This window comes from Mauremys mutica, chromosome 2, assembly GCF_020497125.1.
Source record: "Mauremys mutica isolate MM-2020 ecotype Southern chromosome 2, ASM2049712v1, whole genome shotgun sequence".
NCBI lineage: Eukaryota > Metazoa > Chordata > Testudines > Geoemydidae > Mauremys > Mauremys mutica.
The window spans coordinates 20,670,830-20,696,943 of record NC_059073.1 but is presented as its reverse complement, the minus strand read 5'-3'; the positions used below and the strand labels follow the sequence as shown (position 1 = coordinate 20,696,943).

Genomic DNA, 26,114 nt, shown 5'->3' with positions numbered 1-26,114 from the left:
GGGACTTTCCGTTCCCCTTTCATCTGGACAAGATACTTTTGATATCAGAATGTGTTTGCATGAGTGCTCTGTGCTTAGCACTTCTTAGGAATATGTATTTCTGCAATAACAGCCCTGTTCTTGCCAGATTCTGTGAGCAGGTCCTGCCTCATACCAGGCCTCTGATACTAAGGCTTATGTCTCAGGCTCTCTTCATACTACTATTAGAAAAGTGGGGTCTGATTAGCCCGTTGTTTCATAAGTCAGATTAAAAAGTTTGAGTTCTAAAGAGGATATTGAGCATTATGACTGAATCCCACTTGCCTTCCTAGTAGGAGTAGCTCTGGCACAGCCCTGAGGCAGGAGGTGCATGGAACCACGCTGCCCCATCAGGAGACATTGTTCCTCAGGGAGGTATAGTGTCTTCTGGACCTCACTACTGTACAGTGGCACCTTCAGGGTGGTGTTATGCTCTCTCCTGTATTTCCGAGCAGCTCTGGTATAGGGCGACCAGACAGCAAATGTGAAAAATCGGGATGGGGTGGGGGGTAATAGGAGCCTATATAAGAAAAAGACCCAAAAATCGGGACTGTCCCTATGAAATCAGGACATCTGGTCACCCTACTCTGGTAGCTGGTAGAGACCACTTCCTCCAGGGCTGGTGGAACCAGGGGGCAGTAGGACTAGCACCCCACAATGGCAATATTATGGGCGTTGATCTATGTTTTTGTTGCTGTGCCTCATTCCCTGTAAACGGTCCGCACGTGCAGGGAAGCAGACGCGAGAGCCGGACTGAGACGGGCTGGAGCAGCCACCATGGTGCCCAGGAACGGGCCAGGGAACAGATAAGACACCCTCGTGGCTGCTGAATCTCAGTAGTGCTCCATGCAGAGCATCCACGCGAACCTTCCCTCCCTACCCTGCTGCTGCTGACTCCCCACTGCTCCCCATAGGGAGCACTCTGCTCCGCTCCCTCATTCAAAGTAAGCTTCCATCATCTCTGATATCCTACCCACATCTGACTAGTACCTACAAGAAGCACTAGATGGGAACTGTTCCTTGGCTTGGGGGAACGTAGGGGCTGTGGCTGCGAGTGGACACAGCTCGGAGGCACAAGAAGGTGGCTTGCTGTTTCTGCCATCCCAGGGGGCCACAATCAGGCCCACTGACTTTAATGAGATTATTCGCATGAGTGAGGGGAGCAGAAATTGGCCCTATGTCAAAAATTAGTCAGCTGTGATCTTCTTGAATGTCTCTGCGCTGTTCTCAGATGAAATGGAATATGTGAAAGGATGATTATTCTCTGATTGCTTGGTGCATGACTGAGTGCTTCTTGGAAATGATCCAGCGTGATTTACACCAGAATCTCTGCCTGTATCAAAAGAAAAAGAAGAGGAGGGAAAAGGTCGAGTTAAGTTTCCTGCAAAATGTACACAATGTATTGTATATTTGTCATTTGTAATTATTCCTTACTAGCTATGGGGAAAAAATGATTTGTATGGCTCCCCGATGTCTGAAGATTTGCATGTACTGTAATTGCACTCCATATGCTTCTTCTACTGTAGAATCCAGGACTACCCTTATAAATTCTATTTTCTGAACTGGGGAGAAGATTGACTGGTTCTTCTTGATCAACAGACCCAGAACACTGAGGAGGAATTGGATGCTGTATAGATTGACATATACTTGGAGTTTGGATCAATCTTATACCAACCAGTCACCCAGGTAAAGAAAGACTTGCACACCTGCTTTCCTTAGGAATGCAGCTTCCACCGCCCTGCATTTTGTAAATATTTGCAAGGCAGCAGACAAGCTGATAATGGATGTTGTTAACCAGACATCTTAGGACTTTCCCGTGGCTTTGACAGATAGCCACATGGAAATATGCATCCTTCAAATCAAAGGCAGCATATGAGTTACCGGGATCCAGGTAGGCTAGGGTGATCATGTGAAACATTATTTTCTTTTAATATTTGTTCAAATTTGGAAGTCCAAGATGGGTCTGAAACTCTTTTGCCTTTGGAATCAGGAATTAGTGTGAATAGAAACCCTTCCCTCAGTATAAAAGGGGAACCTCTTCCATAGCTCTCAAATGAAGAAGATATTACACTTCTTGGAGAACATCTTTGTGAGAGAGGTCTCTGAAGAGGGACAGGGAAGGGGATTTGAGAGGGGAGAATGGAAATAAATTGCATGGTATATCCCTGTTCCACATATTGATTTGAGGTAAAATGGGACCAGTAGGAAGTGGGATAACATATTGATGTTTTCTATCTTATTATCTATCCCTTTCTTGATGATTCCCAAAAGCTACTTGCTTTTTTGACTGCCGCTGCACATTGAGCGGATGTTCTCAGAGAACTATCCACAATGATTCCAAGATCTCTTTCTTCAGTGGTAACAGCTAATTTAGACCCATCATTTTATGTATATAGTTGGGGATTATGTTTTCCAATGTGCATTACTTTGAGTTTATCAACATTGAACTTCATCTGCCATTTTGTTGCCCAGTCACCCAGTTTTGTGAGATCCCTTTGTAACTCTTCGCAGTCTGCTTTGGACTTAACTATCCTGAGTAGTTTTGTATCATCTGCAGATTTTGCCACCTCACTGTTTACTCCCTTTTCCAGATCATTTATGAATATGTTGAATAGGACTGGTCCCAGTACAGTCCCTTGGGGGAAACCACTATTTACCTCTCTCCATTCTGAAAACTGACCATTTATTCCTACCCTGTTTTCTATCTTTTAACCAGTTACTGATCCATGAGAGGACCTTCCCTCTTGTCCTATGACAGCTTACTTTGCTTAACAGCCTTTGATGAAGGACCTTGTCAAAGGCTTTCTGAAAATCTAAGTATACTATGTCCACTAGATCACCCATACACTAATACAAAACATACACTAATCTAATCCTAATGAATAACACTAACTTAGCTATTTACAGAAAGGAAGATAATGTCCCTGTAAAGGGAGAAACTTGCAATAGCAAGCTGATGAACTCTGACTACCGATCCTGGGTGGTAAGAAGGAACTGAGGGGAGGTCTGGGGTGGCTCCACCTTTTATACCATTATGCAGCAGCATGAGGGGGCTGTGGGTGCATCCACCACCCCAATGGGTACCACTAAGGAAAAAATCTCCAACTCTGGTGCATTCGGGGCACACACAAGTGGAACGGACTTGTGCAATCACTCAAATAAGAACAGTCAATGCTCCTTAACCAGTCACTTTCCATCCCTCACCCCCATGTCCCTCCAAAACCAGAAATGCCTCCCAACACACAATCCTTCTCCATCCCAGTTCTTTTTCCCTCCCTTCAGGACCAACGGTACCATTAGTAAGCCCCCCTCATATTTCTCCAGGTACATGGTAGGGATAGTAGGCGAAATTGTCAGTGTTCAGGAAATTGAAGCCTAAAATGTGTGCAGAAAAAGAGTGGAGGAATGCAACAGCTCAACCACCTATTGTATAAAGGATATATGAGCCATGGGGTTATCACTAGGGCTGCGAGTTTGTCATGGAGGTCACGGAAGTCACGGAACTCCTCCCGTCCAGCAGCAGCAGGAATTCAGGTGGGGGGATCAGGGCTGGGGGTTGAGGCACGGGCGGGGTGAGGGCTCTGGGCAGTGTGTACCTTGGGGGGGGGCGGCTCCTAGGAAGCGGCGATATCCCTCAGCTCATAGGGGGAGGCACGGCCAGGGGGCTCTGCATGCTGCCTCTGCCTACAGGCACCACCCCTACAGCTCCCATTGGCCACAGTTCCTGGCCAATGGGAGCTGCAGAGCCAGAGCTTGGGGAAGAGGCAGCACGCAGAGCTGTGTGGCCATGCCTCTGCCAAGGAGCTGAGGGATGTTGCCACTTCTGGGGAGGTGTGGAGCTAGTTAGGGACCCTGCCTGCCCTGCCACCCCCAACACCAGTGCGGGACCTGGGCCGTGCATGGCTGCCTGCCTCCCCTAGCACCTGCACACCCCCATGGACCGCCCCCTGAGCATGCACCGCACCCCTGGGCCTCCCCCCTCCCCAAGATTTAGTCAGGGGTATATAGTTAGGGTGACCAGATATCCCAATTTTATAGGGAGATTCCCGATTTTGGGGGTCTTTTTCTTATATAGACTCCTATTATCCCCCTACCCCCGTCCTGATTTTTCACATTTGCTGTCTTGTCACCCTATATATAGTACAAGTCATAGACACGTCACAAGCCATTAATTTTTGTTTACTGCCTGTGACCTGTCCATGACTTTTACTAAAAATACCGGTGACTAAAATGTAGCCTTAGTTATCACTGATAGGCAAAAATCGTTGTTAAGGTAGAGTTAGGCTGTCACATATAAATATCAGAACAGCACGAAAAGTATCTTTGACTTCAGGCGTGATTCTATGCTGAAGAGCGACTCTGCGGGAATATCACTGTGGTGTTTTGTGCTCATTGTTTCTCGGTGACTTAAGATCAAATGTGCTCCTTTGACAAATAAAGAGATTTTTCCTCCCTAGGTGCCAGACCTGGAAACTCAACATGAGATCTAATAGTCAAGTTGGGTTCTTTCCTTCTCACACATCCCCACCGCTGACACCGGGCTCTACAGGCAATATCAGACCAGGTGCAACCCTTTGGGTGTTATTCTCATGACCCTGCTTTGCTCAGTCACTTATGCCAAGTCGGTGTCCTGTGCTAGCAGATCAGAATGATAGTGATTTACGCTCACCTTGAACTGGTTTAAATGACAACACAAGGTGGAAAGCAGCAGAGAATCAGACCCATTTCTTCAAATGATGTCCTAAGTGACGCCTGTGCTTTCCACTGCCTTAAACACACAGGAAACAGATCTGTTGCATAAGAAGGTGGCATTTTTACACACTCACTTTTCAGAGCAGTCTCACATTTTAGATTTACTTCAAATTTTACCCCAAAAGGTCTCCTCTGGTCTGAGACTAAAACACCTGAAATGTCAGTCTGAACATAGTTATTTCTCTCTTGCTTTTTGATCGAAGCTGGGACAGAGAAGTGGAAAGGAAGTTCAAAATCAGGTTTAGATGACGTATGTTTACACTTATTATGGAAATTGCGTCCATAATCAAGCTCCTTCTTTTGCTCTTCTACCTTTTTTTTTTTTTGGATGGGCCTCAAGCCATGCCAAAAAATACCATGCCAGCTCTGGTTTCTATGCTTTATTAGGTCTCAGTTGACATGACTAGACTGAGGTATATATGCAAAACTCTCATCTGCTCCTCTGGAGTGCCTCCTTAATCCCCTCCTCTCCTTTATAGACTCAAAACCATAAAGGAATAAGGGAGAATTATTTCTACTTTATATCTAGCCAAACAGAGACTGGGGTAAGAAAGCCAATACATGGGAGTGTCTGTATTAGAACAGTGGTTTTCATCCTGTGTTCCACGGACCCCTGGGGGGGGGTTGCAGACTATGTCTAAGATTTCCAAAGGGATCCACATCTCCGTTCAACATTTTTTAGGGGTCCAAAATTGAAAAAAGGTTGAAAACCACTGTATTAGAAAATTTGCGGTGGTGTAAATAAATCGATTCTTGGTGAAACAAAGGGTAACTAACTAAACTGATGTGTAGCCTCTGTGATGCATATAATTGTTCAAACTGATTAGAATTTTTAGAAAAAGATGTTAAATTATTGCACACAGGGCCAATATCTTACAGATAACTTTTCCAGTGGTTAATTACACTCACTGTTAAAAATCTGAATTTTATTTCCAGGTTGAATTTGCATAATAAAATTAATACCCAGCGCTCTTCATCAGTAGATCTCAAAGTGCTTTACAAAGGAGGTCATCATCACCCCCATTTTACAGACGGGGAAACTGAGGCACAGAGTAGTGAAGCAACTTGCTCAAGGTCCCCCAGCAAACAGGTGACCCAAATTAGCATAGACCCCAGGTCTACTGAGTCCCAGTCCAGCAGTCTGGTCACTAGGCTCCACCAGCACCAGTTTGTGTTAGTTCCCGTCGTTTCTATTCAAATGATTAAAGCATGAGACAGCGGCATGTGTCCCACCTTGCCATTCCCCACACCCCGTCTGCTTCTACGGCTAGCATATTCTTGGATAAGGAAAATCTAATAAATTAAAAAAAATATGGGCCTGCCTTTCTTCTTATTTACACCAGTGTCAATCAGGAGTAACTCCACTGAAGTTAAATCGACCAAAGCCTCAGTTGTTGTAGATCAGCAAAAGCTCTATTGACTTCAATTGAGTTATACTGCGGTAAAGTTGGTGTAAATGACAGAAGAGTCAGGCCCATGTACTTATTGCATTGTTGCAGGTTGATTTCCGGTAGACAACCACCTGAAGCCAGCCAGTCATTAAGTAGCTTACTGCCCGCTCAGAATCTGATGGAAATAAGAAATGTGTATTTTCTGTCTTTAATGAATGGAAGCCCTTTAATACAGGGCCACCCAGCTCTAGCTGAAAGCTTTAGGATGTGTCTGGCATATATCCTGAGACAATAGGAATTACTCAACTCCAGGTAGAATGGTTTTCTGTCACTTTATCAGTCTGAGTTGGTTTTTGAAGTCAGGCCCACAGGGGAAGAGATGAAATCCAAAATTCTGCATTGAGAGATGAAATCCAAAATCAAAGGGAAGACAAACATCTGTGTACGTTCTGCGGGGATGGGACTTGTGTGTGTACGTGCCATATGTGTGTCAGTGGGTGGGTAAGGTGGAGGTTTGAGATATGGCAAAGGGAGATGAATGCAGACTAAACTGTTCTTATTAGAACAACATAGTCAAGTGCTTTTCTTGGAATATTTAAAGTGTATTTTTGTTCTGAAAAATGAATGTAAAAATGGCATTTCTTTATTTCAGTGTTCTGCTCCCAGGGCATATTAGGAGATATACTAATCTCCTAGAACTGGAAGGGACCTTGAAAGGTCATCCAGTCCAGCCCCCTGCCTTCACCTAGCAGGACCAATTTTTGCCCAGATCCTTAAGTGGCCCCCTCAAACATTGAACTCACAGCCCTGGGTTTAGCAGGCCAATGCTCAAACCACTGAGCTATTTCCTCTCCCCAATATTCAGTTGGAGTTGCTGACTTTAGTAACACACATAAGTTTTAACTGATTTTTATTCCTACTAGTCCAGAAGCACAAAAGAGAGAGAGAGAGAGAGAGCTGGGTTCTATCCTATCTTTTGCATCATCAACAGAATTGTTTACTAAGTTGCAGTCATGGATACCGGTGTAAACTCATGAAGGAAAGGAAGTTGCAGAGGTGCAACTGAGGGCATGATCTGAAGACACTAGGATTGCATGGGTGTAACTAGATACCCAATTTGACAGGTATTTTGACAGGTGTTTTTGTTGCTCCTGGGGGTAGGATTGCCAACTTTCTAATTTCTGAAAACTGGATCCTGCCTTCCCTGCCTTTTCCCTCAAGACCTTGTCCCCTGCTCCTTCTCTTCCCCCAGGCTGTCCCTGCTCTGCCTCTTCCCTTGAGGCCTTGCCCCCTGCTCGCTCCTCTCCCCCTCCTCCCCCCAAACCTCTTCCTCCTCACTGGATCATCTCCATCTCCCTCCCCCCACCAAAGCTGGGCTCCCTCTGCTCCAAGGTTGTGATGGGCACTATACCTTCATGCAGAGCCTGCTGCCTGCCTGCCCACAAGATGCAGGTAAGAGGCGGCCCTGGCTGAGCAGAAGCTGGCAGGGGTTGATGACCTAGCACTGCCCACCCCCGGCCCATGGTAACCAGACTTTTGGTGTCCAGTCAGTACATCCGAGCGCACACTGCCAGGTATCCTTTTCGACTGGTTAAAAACCAGGCACCTGGCGACCGTACTCGCGGGTGGTGACTAGAAACCAGCTTGAATCTCCAATCCTGGTTAAGTTTGTAGGGTTGGTGAAAACAGAAATCCTTGAAAAACATTAACTGTGGAACCCCACAGTGTCACTTTTGCAGAGTCACTTTCAGGATAGAAGTGCAGGTGAAGATCCTTCTCTCCGAGTCTGCAATACAACTTTGACAGTTTACAAATTTAAAAGAAAAATCCTCTTCCCCACCCACTGTTGTCCTTCATTGGCATCCACATTATTTCACTATTTTCTTGGGTCTCAGCAGTGACCAGAGCTGCTTTGTTTTTTCTCCTCTGGTGCACTGTTGCTATGGTTCCACCATTTGATGATTAGCTGAATATGTGGACATCTGTGTGACCAGTCATGCTTAAGTAAGCTGTGGTGCATGGCATTCATTTCTTCTCTTCTGCATACATGGAGAGCTTTTGGTAGCTCAGAGCTGCTACAGAGAACTTCAGGTTGCTAAGTGCAAATAGAGGTTGTTTAAAATCTCATGGCTGTAGATTTGTGTTTTTAAATAAAAGATATTGAGGATGATATCCTGGCCCTGATGAAGTGTGTGGGAGTTTTGCCATTAACTCTGATATAGCACCTTTCATCAGTAGGCCTGAGAGTGCTTTTCAAAAGTGGTTGGTATCATTGTCCCCATTTTACAGAGAGTGGAACTGAGGCACAGAGCATGGCAATGGCTTGCCCAAGGTCACTTAGAATGGCAATGGCAGAGCCGGGAATCATACCCAGCTATCATGAATCCCAGTGCATATTCTGTCCACTGGGATTGCACCACCTTTCCATTGAAATCCTGACCCGCACTGAAGTCATCCTGAGGGTTCAATAAATCAGCCCCACTGGAATTTAATACAGGTAAAATGGGAGGTCTTGGTAGCTTGACATTATCTGTTTACATCTCTTCAGCAACGAAAAGAAGGAAATCACCAGCTTGAAAAGCTTGTTTCTTTAAATACTGCCCTCAGGAAAGGGAGACATTAATAACAGCAAATAGAGAGACATAGGGTTGGCAGGCACCTCACAGAATGCCCCTCATTACTGCCTTGTGGCACCCACACTATTGATGTCTTGTGTCTCTTGTGAGCCCAAGCCGAATACTTGTTTAGTGGGGATGATTCACCTAAACCTTAAGAAAAATAAAGCTCACCCGCAAAGACTTCTTTAAAATGCTTGTTGATTTGGAGGGTATACCCTACACAGAGCAGAGCATACAGTAATGCAGCGGAGCAGTCAGAAAGGTTTGTGCTCCAGGGGCAAATTTATCAGTGGTACAATCTCATGGAAGTTAAGGGAATTACAAGAGAGAGGAATTTGGCCTAAGGAACAGTCTATTTCCTCATTGGGGAGAACCGTGTTGCTTGTATCCTAATTTAATTTAGTTGCTGCAGATCCACTCTGAACAGAGGTAGTAGAAGGCAAAAGCACAGCAGATAACTCAGATGTCTAATACTGTTTCCAGAATTCTGGAAAGCAACTGAGTACAAACCACGCCTCAAACTATTTCTCAGTGATTGCTTTAGTGTGCTCTGTTGTAACTCCTGTCCAAACACATTAAACCCCTTTGCTGTAAGAGTGCACCTAGGCTGTTACTCAGAATCATGGCTCTCCGGTTTGGCAGGTCAGGTGTCAATCAATCAGGAGTCTCAGCTCAATGCCATTATGTCTGTTTTTCTCCCCTCTAGATAAGAGCGTGAGTGTGAGTTTATTTGCAACTCAAAAGGATGCTCATTCTAATGCCTTACATTTCAAAGAAGCATCTGCCTCTGAAACAATATGTGCTGTATACTTCCTAGTAGAGGAGAAAATCTGGCATCAGTTGTCTTAACCTTAGTTGCTGGCTGTTAACCCAATTTGTAAGGACATTGAGCTAGTCTGCAGTGGTTTATAAGCCCAAATGCTGCTTTCCAGGTCAGGTATTAATTTGAGCAAGTCACCACTTCCCTATCTTTACCACTGTTTGCCTCATTATTTAATTTCCATAAAGTCCATGGTCCTGGTTCACTTCTCATTTATCCCAGCATAAATCAGGAGTCCACTGAAATGGGCCGGATCCTCAGCTGCTGTAAATCAGGGTAACTCCATTGTCCTTAATCTGAGTATTTTGCCCAGCAGAGTTACACCAGTGTACGTGAGACAAGAACTAAGCCCTTGTTTTTTTTCTGTTCTCTGTCATCTGGCACAAGGGTCCTAGCCCCAAAGTCTCTGCTCTTCTGGCCAGGTGACTTTCATCCTAGCACAAGCAGTGCTTGCTGCTGTCCACACTTCTCTCACTGTGATTCTTCCCAACTCATTATCTTAGTGGGAGTGATGTGGCCAGTCAAACAGGCCCCAATGCAGGTCCCAGTTTTAAACAGAGCAGATGGAAACTGTGGGCCTTTGTGAAATGAAATTATAGGAGAACTGTGTGTGTTGAGAACAGGTGACGAAAAGGAAAAACATCACTTCTCTTACCGATTGTCTATGAGACCTAAAGCATGTCATTTCACTTTTCTTTGCTTCAGGAATAAGGACACACCTTATGGCACATTGTGATGCTTAATAAATTTTTCCGAAAGTGCTTTGAGACCCTCTGCTGAAACACACTATGGACCACATTCTGCCATCCTGATTTACGCTCCTTGTGGAGTGAGGTACCATTCGGCATGAGTCAGAACAGCAGAATACAGCCCTAGGGAAGTGCAGTTATAATGCGGACTTTGCTGCCTTTAAATAAACACATGACAATCTCCCAAAGTAGCTTAAAGACAGACTGTGGCATTTTCAAACAGAATGCTGATAGCACAGCCATAAATCCCCTGGAATAATGGGATTTGTATGGGGGAGGTGTCTAATTCCTTGCATAATAAACAGATTTATGAATGACAGATGTGGATAAATAATGAATGCTTCTAATTCAAGATAAAGGGCTGCATAAGCACAAGAAAGAATGGAAGCTCTTACAGCAGCTGGATGAATTTTAAACACCATTTAGAAACACAGAGGTTAGAGATGAAAAAAGATGCATTCCATCATCCAGTCCTGCCCATGCACTTTAATTTGTTAGTATTAAAGACTTACCATTCTGCAGCCACAACTGAAAACAGAGGTGGGCTGAAAACAAGAAGAAGTCAAATCACTAATAAAATTCATGCTTCATTCAAAGTGTTCTTTACTGCTGTTTTACCATGAACCTTCCTACGCAGACATTGCATCCTCATTGAATTAACTGATGCACAAATCAAACTCATCCGCATGGGTAAGACTGAAGAGTACATAATGAAGAACATTACACAGTAAAAACAATGGTTACAAGAACACCGCGTTTTTGACAAATTCTCCGAAGCATATAAATTTTGACTTAGGGCAACCTCAGTCCGTATCATTAATGGGCTACAGCACATCTGGTAAAATCATAGGATTATAGAAATTAGAGATGGAAATAACCTGCAGTTATTAGGTCACCTCTTTAATCTCCATGTCAATGCAAGATCCTTCTCTATGGTATATTTTAGTGCTTTCCCTAGTCTACTTTTAAGATCTATTCTGCATCGACACAATCTATAATTAACTTGAGGAACTCACTACTGAAGCGTACTGTTGACACAAATAGCTGAGTATATTTTTAAAGAGGTTTAGACATACAGTAGGATAAAGGTACAGGGGCTATTAAGTATATTGGCTCACTGGATTGAGTCAGAAAGACAATTTCCCTAATGGTGTAGGATAGCCCAATTAGATGTATTATGGGGAATTATATCAACATTGGAATCATCCGGCTTTGTGCACTGTCAGAGACAGGAAATCAAACTTATCTATCTGATTGAGCTAATGTATGGGCTTTTCCATAGTATCCACCAGCATAGTATTGAAACTACTAGATGGATCATGGGTCTGTTCCAGTATAGTGGTAAACCTAAATGCACTGATGTTAGAGAGTGCAGAGTCTGATTAAACAGGCTGTGTGCTCATCCCGATGCTTGTGGGGCTGAGGAGAGGATGCCTCAGACCAAGCCAGCAGTATGGGGGTCTGCTGCTACTATTGCAGACTATGGACAGGAGTAGCAGCTTCATGCAAACTCCTATCATGTGCAGGTCTGTGAGCATATGGATCAAGGCAACTCACTGGCCATTCCCCCATATCAGTTCTTTGGACCAAATGCAATGTGAATGGAACAATTATGGTTCTTCTGTTTCATCCCTGCAAGGTAGAGACCACCAAGCCTAGACCCAGCTCTTGCACTGATCAGCAGGGATGCATGGGATTCATGTTATAGAAGCAGAGCATTCAGGTTTACATGAGGCTCTGTGTAAAGCTTCTAGACTTGAGTGTGATTGTGACAATGTTGCTATCCTAGCCTTCATGTCCTGTGCAACATTGCTCCTGCCTCTCTCACTTCACCCCACCCTGTCCAAGCAGAAAAACTTGCTGCTTTCTGTTTCCTTCTCCAACTCTTGTCTTCAGGCCTTCATCTGCACAGCTCCCTATACCTGTACACCCCTCACTAGCCCAATCTGCCATGCCTCCCATCCACTCCTCCAAGACCTTCCTTAAAATGCATCTCTTCCAAGAGGCCTATAAATCCTAGTCTCTGCACAGCTAATCTGACAGCCAGTCATTGAAACACTACACACAACTAATTTAAAGAATATAGGCCAAAAGCGTGGAACTAACAAGATATTTTAAGTGCATGCGTGGCCTCCATTCTTATAGTATCTGAGTGCCCGACAGTCTTTAATGTATTTATCCTCACAATGTCCCTGTGAGGTAAGGTGAGAAAACAGAGGCAGGAAGTGACTTGCCCAAGGACACAAAATAGGTCATGGGTAGAGCTGGGAACAGAACCAAGGTTTCCCAAGGCCCAGGCTAGTACCGCTTCTGGAGAACATGGGCTCAACTTCACTGCTTGGTCATGTCACTTTTCATCACATCCCAGCTCCTGTCTTTCATTGTATGTTGTCTGTTTCGATTGCAGGTTTATCAGGGAAGGCACCGTGTCTTCCTGCCTGTATTCAAAGTGCCCATTGCTGTTTGCGCTAGAAAATAATCAATAACAAAAACATTTGCTCTGAAACATATTTAACATTTCAATTAAGATTTTCATATTTTAATCTGGTACTTTGCAATTACTCATTTTCACAATGCAATTAAACTGGAGTTGATCATCTAATGTTAATTTCAGACATTTCTACAGTGATGCCCACAACAAACCAACCAACTAAGATTCCTATACATTTGTATATTAAACCCCCTCTCCACCCACACCTTTCTCATGTAGTCATGTCGTGTGCTAGTATCTATCGAGTTCCTGTGTCACTGTACTGAGATTGCCTCTGTTCTCCTTCCCCCAAGCTTCCTCCTGTTTTGTTAGCCCTCCCCCGCCTCCTTATTTTTCTTGTGTCACGTTTGAAATTAGGCCACTGTCCATGAGACAGACCCCGGTACCCACACCAACCCTGTTGTAGGCAGTGGTGGTCTCCAATGATAGAGCAACTTGTATGATGGGAGCCTTAATTTGCAAATTCTTCAGGCTAGCGTATTATGGCAACACCTAAAGGCCTCAATCAAGGGTGATGCCCTTGAGATGATCCCTACCCCAAAGAGTTTACAGTCTAAATAGGCAAACTAGACAAAAGTTGGTAAAGTGATAGCACAGTGGTTTGAGCCTTGGCCTGCTAAACCCAGGATTGTGAGTTTAATCCTTGAGAAGGCCATTTAGGAAACTGGGGTAAAAATCTGCCTGGGGATTGGCCCTGCTTTGAGCAGGGGGTTGGACTAGATGACCTCCTAAGGTCCCTTCCAACCCTAATATTCTATGATTCTAAGCAAAACAGAGGCATGAAGACTAGTGAAGTGCCTTGCTCAAGCTCACAGAGACCAAGTCTCTTGATTACATATACTGTACTTGGGCACTGAAAAATGATAAGAAAAATCATGCATTTTACAGTTCCTTTAAGTCAGGGATTGTCAACCTTTGGCCCGCAACCCACCAGGGAAATCCACTGGCGGGCCGAGATGGTTTGTTTACCTGCCGCGTCCACAGGTTCTGCTGACCGCAGCTCTCACTGGCTGTGATTCACAGTTCCAGGCTAATGGGAACTGCAGGAAGCGGTGTGGGCCGAGGGATGTGCTGGCCGCTGCTTCCCACAGCTCCCATTGGCTTGGAACAGTGAAATGTGGCCAGTTGGAGCTGCGATCGGCTGAACCTGAGGACGCTGCAGGTAAACAAACCATCCCAGCCAGCCAGTGGATTTCCCTGATGAGCCACATGCCAAAGGTTGCTGATCCCTGCTTTAAGTGGATTATATATGAGGGTTTCATTAAACATCAACAACAACAAACCCTCTAATAAACCAACAACATATAGGCTGATGTGTGCTTATAACTTATGATCAGGAAAAATAGTTATCACTGAAGTGATTTAGGGTTAGTAACATAGACCACCTACACATTATTGGACTGAAAACTGCTATGCTCCAGTTTTAAAAATACTCCTCTGAGCGTAGCCTGCCTGCCATATGTCTGCAAATGTTCCTTTCTACAGTACATCCTAGGAAATCCAACTGCCTTGGAAAGCTCATATTTCATTTGATGTTGCTGCTGTGTTTATAAGAAACAGAAGAAAAATAATGAGCTGATGGCAGAAGATGATTTATTGTTTTGTGCTTCGGAGTGGGATTAAAAACCCTGCCTCCTGGCAGCCTCTTGCCCTGCATCTTTCCAGTTGTTTTCAGCACAGTAACAAACACTCTGAGGGAACAAGGATAGAGCTGCATGAGTTCTCCATTTAGGAAGGGTTGGGTGCTGGCCAGACATTGTAAAGTGATCTTTGACTGTATAATCTATGAGCAGACAGAATCATTTCCATTAGCCCTTTAAGCTGAATTTTACTTGTAAATACATTTTGCTTTTTGGTTTAGAATATTTTTGCTGACTTCATGCATAGTTGATGGAGATGTACCAACATGCTGAAGCGGTTATTTTACATGTGGCCAAAGCCTGCATTACTGGTTAGTAAGAGTAGCAAATAGTAGGCCTTGGTATGTGAGTTTCCTGGAGGATTTGGTAGGAGATCCATACATGAGGCCAGATCCTGGAGTTAAGATGATTTACACCTGCTGAGGCTCAGACCTATGGCGAGCCTACAGAATCAAGCCAAGTATTTTCACTAGAGATGGAGAAAACCCTGGTTTTAGGTTGTGTTGCCCATAGAGAGAAGGTTCAGAGTTTGTTCCCCTTTTAGCCAAACCCCAAATTTGGTGGGGATGAGGAGGATGTTGGATAAACAGTTCCAGTTTTGGGATGAAATTTTCCAAAGTGTCTAAGTCCAAATGACTTTCAATTAAACGTAGGCTCTTAGATGCCCAAGTGACTTGAGAAAATGGGACGTGGGCTATTAAGTCATTTAGGCACTTTTGAAAATTTGACTATTCATCTCTTTCTTTTTCAGACTGAGTTGTGTGTGGATTTGGTTTGACAAAATGAAATCAGTTGGAGGTAACTCAGCTCTTGGTCTCATTTTGTCCAGTCCCCTAGAATTTGGGTAGTTTCGATAATTGGTTTTTGTCTTGTTTCTTCTATAATCTGTGCTACGGCTGAAGGTGTTTGTGAACTATGTGTGGAGAGCATAAAAGAAATTAGCTTCACAAACTTTTGCCATATGTCTATAAGCAGCAGAGAGCACTGAAGAATCTTTCCCAAGATCTTTGCCATCATTGGAATAGGAAGAAATATTTTCATGAGTCCCAGGACTGAGAATCCTAGCTGACTTTTAGGTGCATGCCTTCATGACACTTCTCATTCTTGTCCTAAATTAATGACTTGTTGGCTGTTTTGCCCATGAACAGGCACTAAGGGATGAAGAGGACAATTCTTGTGCCTCGTCCGAAATGCTATAAGCCCATCTTTGTCTGAAAAGCCATAGAATGCAGTATATCCACTGCTTTCTCAAAGGAATTTGGCTGATCACGGCAGGTTTCATTTTGCTAGGAATTCTCTGAAAAAGACACAGATTTTTTTTTCAGTCACAGCATTGGCAAAACAGGTAAAACTACTGATGGCTTGAGTGTTCATGCAATGCTCGTCTTTGCCACTTGATTCCACAGTTCCTCAACCACACTGAAGATGGTGTTGACTGCATGACTGAAATGCAGTTGTATTATAAAGGACCTGCTTTGCTGCTATGGACACTTGAAAAATAAACATTTCAAGACTGGGAACGAGAATGAACATAGGAATAGCCAGACTGAAACATGCTCAAGGTTCATATGGTCCAGTATTCTGTCTCTGAATGTAGGCAGCACCAGATGCTTCAGAGGATGGCACAGGAATCCTACAGTAGGCAGAGGTGCGACAATCTTCCCCCAGGCTGGGGGGAAGTTAGAGACTAGCTTAAACCCTGAACCATAAGCTTTAATATCCCTTCCAAATGGCCTTTCATCTCTAGGCCATTGGTCCAACCCCAGACCAGACTGATAGTGTTATCTAATGCCTGTTCAGTGGCCTTCATTAAATAAGTATGTAAATCACAAACTCTGCCACCATAATTGGCACTTCCTGCCCCAGTCTCAGCAGAAGGGCCCAGGACTGAAAAGGCATAGAGACTGAATTGCCCTCTTACTCCTTAGTGGTGTTCCCAACAGGTCAGAGCTGAGACATATGAGCTGGGGGCAGTGTGGGGAAACTTGAGGAGTATTGAGCAGCAGTGTGGTCTATTATACTGGGTACTGGACAGTCAGTCAGAAGACCTGGTTTTAGCCTTTACTTTGCCACTAGTCTGCTATGTAACTGTGGGCAAGTCACTTCTCACCTCTCTGTGGCTCTATTTCCCCTCCTTCCCTTTTTGTATTTAGATTGTAGACTCCTTTGGGCAGGACTTTCCTCTTTAATGTGTAGCACCTAGCACAATGGGATCCCAATCTCAATTGTGCCCTCTCGGAGATACTGTTACACAAAAAATAATTGCTGCTGTCTCTGCTACTGGCTTGATGGATACACCGAGGATTCAGGCTCCGGGGCTTTCAGTCTAGTAGCTTGCATAAACATGGAGAATTGATTTAAATAATTTTTTTAATAGAAGCATGTTGTGCCCAGCTAATGAGCTTAACAATTAATGCTCAGTTACTTTGGCCTTCCTGAGATGGTGTTTCTGGTCGATAATCAGCACCTAGAATAAAACACTGTCCAAAATAGGGTGACCAGACAGCAAGTGTGAAAAATCGGGACAGGGAGTGGGGGGTAATCGGAGCCTATATAAGAAAAAGACCCAAAAATCGGGACTGTCCCTATAAAATTGGGACATCTGGTCACCCCAGTCCAAAAAATAGTTCAAAAAGCATTGTCACCAGTAAAGGGGAGAGTATGTTATTACCTGAGTCAGTGATTCAGCTGACAGCTATTTTAATGAACTCAGATAAATGACCAAGAACTGACCAAAATGGAAAAGACAAAGGAAAAAAAAGACTTCAAGCAAATTTCTTGTTACTCACTAAAGGTCTCCCATTATTGTCATTTAATGAAAGACCTTCCTACCCCTGGAATATTCCATCACCAGCCCCTAGCATTGCTGCAACTAAGGTTGTGGCTGCATTTCCTTTATAAAGCCTCTCTTTTCCCAGGGGTTTATAACTCAGCTGTAAAAAATTGCTTCTGGATGAAACTTGGCAGAAAAGGTCTCGTTCCAGGCCAGGATTGAATTTTTTCCCTCCAGATTTTCAGAAAGGTTTTTTTGGGGGTCAGATTTAAGCCAGAGGAGTGAAAGGAGCAGTGGGGGCAATATTCCATACATACAGCATAGAAGATTACTGCCCCTGGGTGCTTTTATTGTGCTCCAGTAGTGCTCTGTTGTTTCTTTAACAAAATGTACGTGATAACTGCATAATGTGGCATAGACATTTTTGTACACATATTTATTGCTGCATGGAAAATGGCTGAGTCACTTCTGCTTGAAAATTGCTTTGCTGAGCTGTTTTCTTTTCTTCTGGTTTTGCTTAGCTCTTTTTAGTGCTAACATTTAAAAAGAAAGTGCAAAATAATGCAATACTCTTTGGGCCAGGGAATGGGACTGTGCATTTATAAATGACTGTATGCTGCCTTTTGATTACTGCTATAATACAGAATATATATATGAGAATGTTGCTAATGTAATAATACACAAGCAAAGAAATAATACTTTGGATGACTTATAATTTGTATTCGAGTAGAGCCTGCGGACCCATACTGAAATCAGGATCCACTTGTGCTACGCATTGTACAAACACGTAGGAAGAGACATGCCTGCCTTTGAGCACTTACAGTCTAAACAGATAAGAGAGATGAAAGGAGAAACAGAGGAACAAAGAGGGGAAGTGACTTCTTCAAGGTCACTCAGCAGAGCCAAGAATAGAACCCAGCACCCTTGGCTTCTACTAGAGCAAGGGTGGCCAACCTGTGGCTCCGGAGCTGCATGTGGCTTTTCAAAGGTTAATATGCAGCTCCTTAGAATATCAGGGTTGGATGGGACCTCATCTAGTCCAATCCCCTGCTCAAAGCAGGACCACTCCCCAGACAGATTTTTATCCCAGTTCCCTAACTGGCCCCCTCAAAGATTGAATTCACAATCCTGGGTTTAGCAGGCCAATGCTCAACCCCCTGAGTGACTGGAGCTACAGATGCTAACTTTCCAGTGTGCTAGGGGGGTGCTTACTGCTTAACTCCCTGCTCTGCCCCAGGCCCTGCCCCCACTCTACCCCTTTCCCCCAAGGCCCCTGCCCCTTCCCCTGAGCCTGCCATGCCCTCGCTCCTCCCCCCCCCACAGCCTCCAGCACATGCGAAACAGCTGATTGCGGCAGGCAGGAGGCACTGACTAGCAGGGCTACTGGCTGGTGGGAGGTGCTGGGGGCTGGAGGGTGGGAGCTGATGGGTGGGCTGCTGACGTATTACTGTGGCTCTTTGGCAATGTACATTGGTAAATTCTGGCTTCTTTTCAGGCTGAGGTTGGCCACCCCTGCAATAGAGTACTCTTAACCAGTGGATCACTATGACAGAATGCACCCCTATAATCATACCCTAAGCACTATTTTAAAAATCCTTGTACAAAATGTGCCTTTTAAGGTATCATTCAAAATGTAATAACTTACTGCTCAGTAATATCATGGTGAAATGAAATGTATGTAGCAACAAGTCTGGGAAGTTGGTAAATCTATTTCTCAAAGACAAAGAAAAAGTTGACGCCTCTAGCCAGGTGTCTTCAAAGCTGATGGGCCATCACCTATCAGGTAGCCATTCTTTGGCAGGGAAAGTGGGCAGGAACAAACAGATCTGTTTCTTGACAAACAACAGCATAACACCTCTTCTCTACCAGACTCCATGTCACCTTGCTCTCAGTTAGAAATAACTTTATCACCAACCTCAGGAAAATGCAGTTTAAAGGGTGACTGAACTATAAAAATGAGGGGCAAAACGTGCCAAGTTATCTCCCATATGACCCATCTCTCTCTTTTCACCTAAGAAGACCTTGGACCTTGGAAGCAGATCCTGGGCTGAGAATTTGGTCAGCAATGTTACTGGAACACATGGTAAGGGACTTCAACTTGAACCAAAATTTGTTAGGCTCTAAGGTGCCACAAGTACTCCTGTTCTTTTTGCATTCTATCTTTATTTTTCTTGTAACCATTTCTGACTTTAATGCATCATTACTTGTAGTCATTTAAAATCTACCTCTTTGTAGTTAAATAAACTTGTGTTGTTCTTTAATCAAACTAATACAGGGTTGTGATCTGTGTGGGTAATTCCAAGTAAAGTGGAAAAATGTTGAATATTGACCCGTTAGAGGGGCAACTGATCTCATATATCGGGACTGTCCTGGAGATGCCTGGATGGTGTAGAGTACAACTTTTGGGGGAAAATCCAGGACTGGGAGTGTGTTGGGATCACCCTGCATGTGATAGCCAAAGCTGGTGGAAGCCAGAGTATGATTGATACGTACTGACAGGCTGCTGGGGTCAGAGCTGCTTGACCAGGACTGTAGATATGCACAGACACTCAGGGTGTGAACTGTGTGCTAGCAGGCTGTTTGTGAGCAACCCAGGTTGGGAGTTACAACACCAAACCAAACTAGGTTGCAAGGCAAGGGAGTCACAGCCCTTCACTGGTCTGGCTTGCACCCTGGAATGTCATAATAACACTGCCACTCACTATATATTATACTAATATTGCATATATAGAAACCCCCTTTGTTAACAGACGGTTAAGGTAGTCAAGCACTCAGAAGTTAGGAAATGCCAGAATTAAAGTTGACAGTGACACCTTCATTCGATTCCCTTGTGCATATGCTTTGTGCTGAAGTCCTCGCATTTCCAAACTTTGAAGTGTTTGATTTTGCAACCTTAATATTGTTCTTTTAATAAGTATTTTTTGGATGTCATTTCCTAACTTTTTTTAAAAAGGAGAAAAAACAGAAATTCCATCACGTGGAACCATACTTGGGTCATAAGCATGATTCAGCTCTTCAGATCCACAGCACAGACCTCTGTCACGAGTAAAAGGTAGCTGTTATCCTTTACAGCGTTACCAACCTCAAGAGATCAAAAATCATGAGGCAGACCCTCAAACAACATGAGATTTTCTTTAAAAAAAAGATTTTGAGTCTGTGAATTTCATTTTTTACTCATCTGCCAATGTGTGTGTGGTAATTTCTGGTTACAACATCTTTAATATACACAAAAATGCAGGATTCTTCTGGGCTGCTCAGATGAGGACTTCACTTATCCCTTCTTCACCCCTTAGATAGCGGAACTGCCATCCATTTCTTATTATTGCCTTGATCCAGCAGCAACACTTCTCTGCCTCCCACTGCCTCAGGGCTTCTCTGCCTGGGACCCAACAGTACCACTTCCCCACCTCCCGCGCCCCCCCATTCTGCTATAGAGCTATACATGAAGGCAGGACTCAGGGGCAATGTAGTTTTGTAGTCTCAGTCCCAAGGCTCTCACGCCAAGGTCTGCCTGCATGTCCAGCCCCTATCATTGGGTTACTTAGGGAGGTGGTGGAATCTCCTTCCTTAGAGGTTTTTAAGGTCAGGCTTGACAAAGCCCTGGCTGGGATCATTTAGTTGGGCATTGGTCCTGCTTTGAGCACGGGGTTGGACTAGACGACCTCCTGAGGTCTTTTCCAACCCTTATATTCTATGATTCTATGCTCACACTATCATAATAGTTCCTTTTGCAGGCGACAAAATCTTGTGATTTGCAATCAGTTTGTGAGAGTTGGCAACAGGGTGACACTGCCTGCCCCTGGCTTCTAAGAGGGGACTTCTGTTCTGAACCACTCCCTCAAGGCTGAGGGAGCTGCCATCTGATCCCTCCATCTCCCACTCCATCACCACCTTCTGCCCTCCTTTAGCCTCCCTCATATCCTCACATCCCCTGCACACCATTTCCCTATAAACCCTAAATCTGCCTCCTGCTCCAGCATCCCACCAGTGCCCTGCTCCCCCTCATTCCTCCCATCCACATTTCTATGTCTCTTCACAGTCCCCATGTCCTGCCCAGCCTCCTGAACCATAGCCTGGCAGCCATTTTGCCTGGGGGCATGGCTTAAATCTCACTGAAAACATGGAAGATGGCCACCAGCTTTATTAAGGGCATCCTCACTCCCACTTTCAGATAGACTGATGGGAAATGGTGGCCATCTTGCTGGCTTCAGTCCAATTGACAGTAGTGGGATATAGTGGCCATCTTGCTGGCTTCAGTCCAATTGACAGTAGTGGGATATGGTGGCCATCTTGACTAATGGAAAATTCCTGAGTTGGTGCCTCTCATTGTCTTTTTATGAGAGAGTTAAAAAAATCACCAAATCACTAGAGTTGTGATAAAGTCATGAGAATTGGCAATACTTCCTCTACTTGATTCAATCATTAGAGGTGGAGGATGAGGCACACACTAATGCGGTTCACACCTATTTACTCATAGCAGAGGAGAGTAGCAAGTCAGGACTCCTGGGTTCAATTCCAGGTTCTGGAGGTGAGTGTTTTCTAGTGGTTATAGACTATTCTGTTCCTGTGACTCCAGCCTGTCTCTGCTCTTATCTGCTCCATCCTGGCTTCTTTCCTCCATACCTATCCCATCAAGCACACACAGTCTATTGAGGAAGGTTGTGCCAGCCAGAGTGACCACAGCTGACGATGTACACCAGGCATCACATAATGAGGTTCCCAGTTCTGGCTCAATCCTGAGAATCCATGACTCTCTGGTAGGGTCAAGGCATGCACCCCTTTGCATGTTGATGAAGAGTTTGAAAGGACGATGTGCTGGAGTGTTTTTGTCCATGCTGGTGATGTGGGCAAAGAGCATGCAATGCTGCTTTTGTATATCTAATGAGTGATTGAAGGAAGGCTGGATTTCTGCTAGATTGTGACATTTTGTACAAAGTCAAAACACTTTATGCTCAGGAATTTGCGAGTGTGGCATGATAGTGGTAGACTGAAAGGGCTCAGTCTATTTAGCTTAACAAAGGAAAGGTTAAGGGGTGACTTGATTACCGTCTACAAGTATTTACATGAGGAATACATATTTAATAATGGGCTCTTCAAACTAGCAAAAAAAGTATAACACAATGCAATGGCTGTAAACTGAAGCTAGACAAACTCAGAATAGAAATAAGGTGTACATTTTTGACAGTGAGGGTAATTAACCATTGGAGCAATTTACCAAGGTTGTGGTGGATTCTCCATCCCTGACAACTTTTAAATCGAGATTGGATGTTTTTCCTAAAAGATCTGCTCTTGGGCTTATTTTGGAGAAGCTCTCTGGCCTGTGTTACACAGGAGATCAGACTGGATGATCACAGTGGTACCTTCTGGCCTTGGGATCTGTCAAACCATGAAGGCTGAGAACTTAATTTTATTTTAAGTGGAAGCTGAGAGTCTCTTGCAGTTAATGTCTACAGGAGCTAGGTCTTTAAGTTAAACATGAAATAAGGTTAGACCTGCAATACAATCATGAAGGTTGGGAAGACTGTGGAAGAGATGGTAGGATTTGGGCCAAAGGGTACAGCAACAGCAAGTTAGAGATGGAGTATCAGCCTGAACTTGAACTTTCTTGCTTATGCTGAGTTGTGCTTTGTAACAAACATACTGACTGTATTGGAGGGAAGGTAGTGCTTCCTTCTTTTGTTTGTATGTAGCACCATGACATTATTTCTTCTTGTCCCATAAAGTCATTCTCAATGTTTGGATTTCATAAAAATTGCCATTAAAGAATGTGGCTAGATGTCAATGCCTGTTTCAAAACTATTCAATCTCCTTAATTAACTGACATGACATCACATTTATTGTGCGTTTAAAATATATTTCCCTCCTTTCCTTTTTCCAGTGTGAGAGCTCAAATCCACCATCCTCAACTCATATGCCATTTGTGGGTGGAAATGTACATGCAAACAGAAGAGAGAGCCTGAAGTAGAAAACAGCATTGGAGGTGGGGAAGGAGGGCGTGGAGGGAGGAGGGGTGGGGAGAGAGGGAGGCGGTGCTGTAGCCAAGAAGAGAGATCATATCATAGTAGTAACTGGAATAAGTGAGAATTACTCCCTGCTAGTGCATCTGGAAACTTTGGCAGCCATACTTGAGTGGCTTTATAAAGTGTCAGGCTACGTGACTAGGAGCTGCTTTGCTATTGCTATTTACCACAGCAGCCCGATTACTGATCTTAAAGAAAAGTCTTGACATTGTTGATTATCCTGATTTTGAGTTTCGGATGAATTTTTCCCAGCACGTATTCTCACCTCATTGACCACGGTGTTACATTATAGACTGCAAGCCCGTTGGGAAAGGAACTGTCATTTTTGAATGTTGTATGAAGTCCAGCACCAGGAGGCTCTGATTTGTTAGTCTCTAAGCACTGCTACTGTATTAGTGATGAATAATAACAGCCTCCCATTTCCCAGACTGTGCCAGTCATCACATGAGACTGGGTGGGTCCTCTGACACTGCCAGTAGCGACCCAAGAGCTTGAATGCCAACCTCAGAGCAGACTGTTAAGAACCAGTGCAGAAAACCCAAATTGGTTGTGAATCTTATCCTTAGATTTCACCAATCAATTATCAGGTGTAAGCTCCTCAGGCACTATAACAGCCTAAACATGGAGTCACAGACAATCCATTTGGGTACTCCACTATATCTTGCCACCCAAGTGAGCATCCCTTTGTGACCGGTGGTACTTTACACCAAGAATCACAGCAATATTCAGGTTACTTCCAGTCCCAAGGACAAGTCACTTACCCTAGATCAATTGCACCATAGATCTCACACTAAAGACACTTGTAGCCAATCCTATAATACACTATATCAGTGGTTCTCAAACTTCTGTACTGGCGACCCCTTTCACATAGCAAGCCTCTGAGTGTGACTCTCCTAATAAATTAAAAATACTTTTAAATATATTTAACGCCATTATAAATGCTGGAGGCAAAGCGGGGTTTGGGGTGGAGGCTGACAGCTCACAACCCCCCAATAACCTCAAGACCCCCTGAGAGGTCCCGACCCTCAGTTTGAGAACCCCTGCACTATATAGAGATTTATTAAATAGAAAAAGCAAACAAGACAATTATTTACAAGGTTAAAGCAGGTAAACATATATACAAAAACGAGTTACAATCTTAAGTTTCAAAAGATAACAGAAGCTTCTATAGTAAGCAAGCTCTATATGTATTTTAGGGTTAACCTAGGCTAAGCAACTGGTGATCTCTTGCTTATGCCTAGAAAACCTTGCTTCCCAGAGTCCAAGCAGCACAGAGCTCATTGGTTCCTTTTGTTTGGGTTATTTTTTCCCTCCTTCCATGTGCTCTGAGCTGCAAACCCAGCTGACAGGAGGAATCCACTTGAAGAAGGGGAGGGCAGAACAACAAACATTTTTTGTCCTGTTTAACATCCTACAATAGTTTGTGGTGTTGATGGACATTTCCTGTTGGGCAGGACATAACATCTTTTGTTGGAAACCAGCACTTCACACTAATTAATGTCTCTCTCCTGTCTGATGATTTACACCATCACAGAGGCTCACAATACAACCACTCAGATATTACCTTACAATAGGGAATACAGAGCTTATAACTTAGGGTACGTCTTCACTACCCGCCGTATCGGCGGGTAGCAATCGATTTCTCGGGGATCGATATAACGCGTCTCATCTAGACGCGATATAGCGATCCCCGAACGCGCTCCTGTCGACTCCGTAACTCCACCAACCCGAACGGCGGTAGCGGAGTCGACATGGAGAGCCGCGGACATCGATCCCGCGCTGTGAGGACGGTAGGTAATTTGATATAAGATACTTCGACTTCAGCTACGTTATTCACGTAGCTGAAGTTGCGTATCTTATATCGATTTTCCCCCGTAGTGTAGACCTGCCCTTAGATTAATCCATGCAGCAATGCACAAGCATTTAATAAAGTCTAAAAACTAAAACACATTCTTATAATGCTAACACCTGTTTTAATAGTACTAAGACACAGGTGAGCTAGGCTGATCTCAGCTCTGTAGTTGTCAGTGTTCAATTGAGACATGGGGACTTTGGCAAGAGTTGGCACCTGGTCTGCCAGCATCACAGATGCCCATTACACTTTCTCCTGCACTCTTCGCACGTGATGCCTTAGTAATCAATCTAACTCAAATGGCCTCATCTGTCACTCTGGCAACAGAAGGCTGTATCAGTGCTAATATCAAGGTTAAAAATAAAGAAAGGACCATTAGTTCAATTATCATTCTAGGCACGCGGAGCAATTGCTCTGTTGGCTGCCAGCCACGCAGCTCTTGTGGCAACAAACAGTACTCCCCCCTAAGCAATCCCAACAGCATTGCTTTCATGTGGGCTGAGAAAGTAAGAAAAATCAATTAGCAATATCATGGGATATTACTCGAAGCCAAGTCTAAATGTGACTTTATATACACCTTTATTAAAGACTAACATAGCTTGAAAAAAATAGCTGGATCATTTTTATAACTGCTAATTTTTGGTGCTGTTCAATCAAAGGGTACAATAGTACCCTTTTATGCAACATTGTTATTATTTATTTCTATTGTAGAAGCTCCATTGGACCCTGAGCAGGATCCAGGGATTAAGTCTTATTGGCTAAGCACTGCACAAACAAAATATACGTAGACCGTCCCTGCCCCCAAGAGCTCACAGACTAGGATTTGGACTACACACAGCAGGTGAACAAGCAGGCTAATGGAATGACGTGGAAGGACCATGGAAGAGCAGAGATATATGCGATTGCATGAGTTAGTAATCTTATATAGCACGATGTGATGACTGTTAGCATCACTGTCAGCTGCCCTGGTGAAGGGTCTGGTTAACACCC

At 44.0% G+C, this 26,114-nt stretch overlaps 2 long non-coding RNA genes across 2 annotated transcripts; one reads left to right on the top strand and one right to left on the bottom strand.

Annotated features, from left to right (window-relative positions):
* Positions 1–12,809, bottom strand: LOC123365176. The gene is made up of 3 exons (XR_006577465.1): positions 12,654–12,809; positions 10,861–10,893; positions 1–1,351 (listed from the first exon to the last, which is right to left on the bottom strand). It is a non-coding gene; the product is annotated as an uncharacterized LOC123365176 (long non-coding RNA).
* On the top strand, positions 7,177–26,114 carry LOC123365175. Its single transcript, XR_006577464.1, has 4 exons — positions 7,177–7,285; positions 19,269–19,335; positions 23,131–23,232; positions 25,836–26,114. It is a non-coding gene; the product is annotated as an uncharacterized LOC123365175 (long non-coding RNA).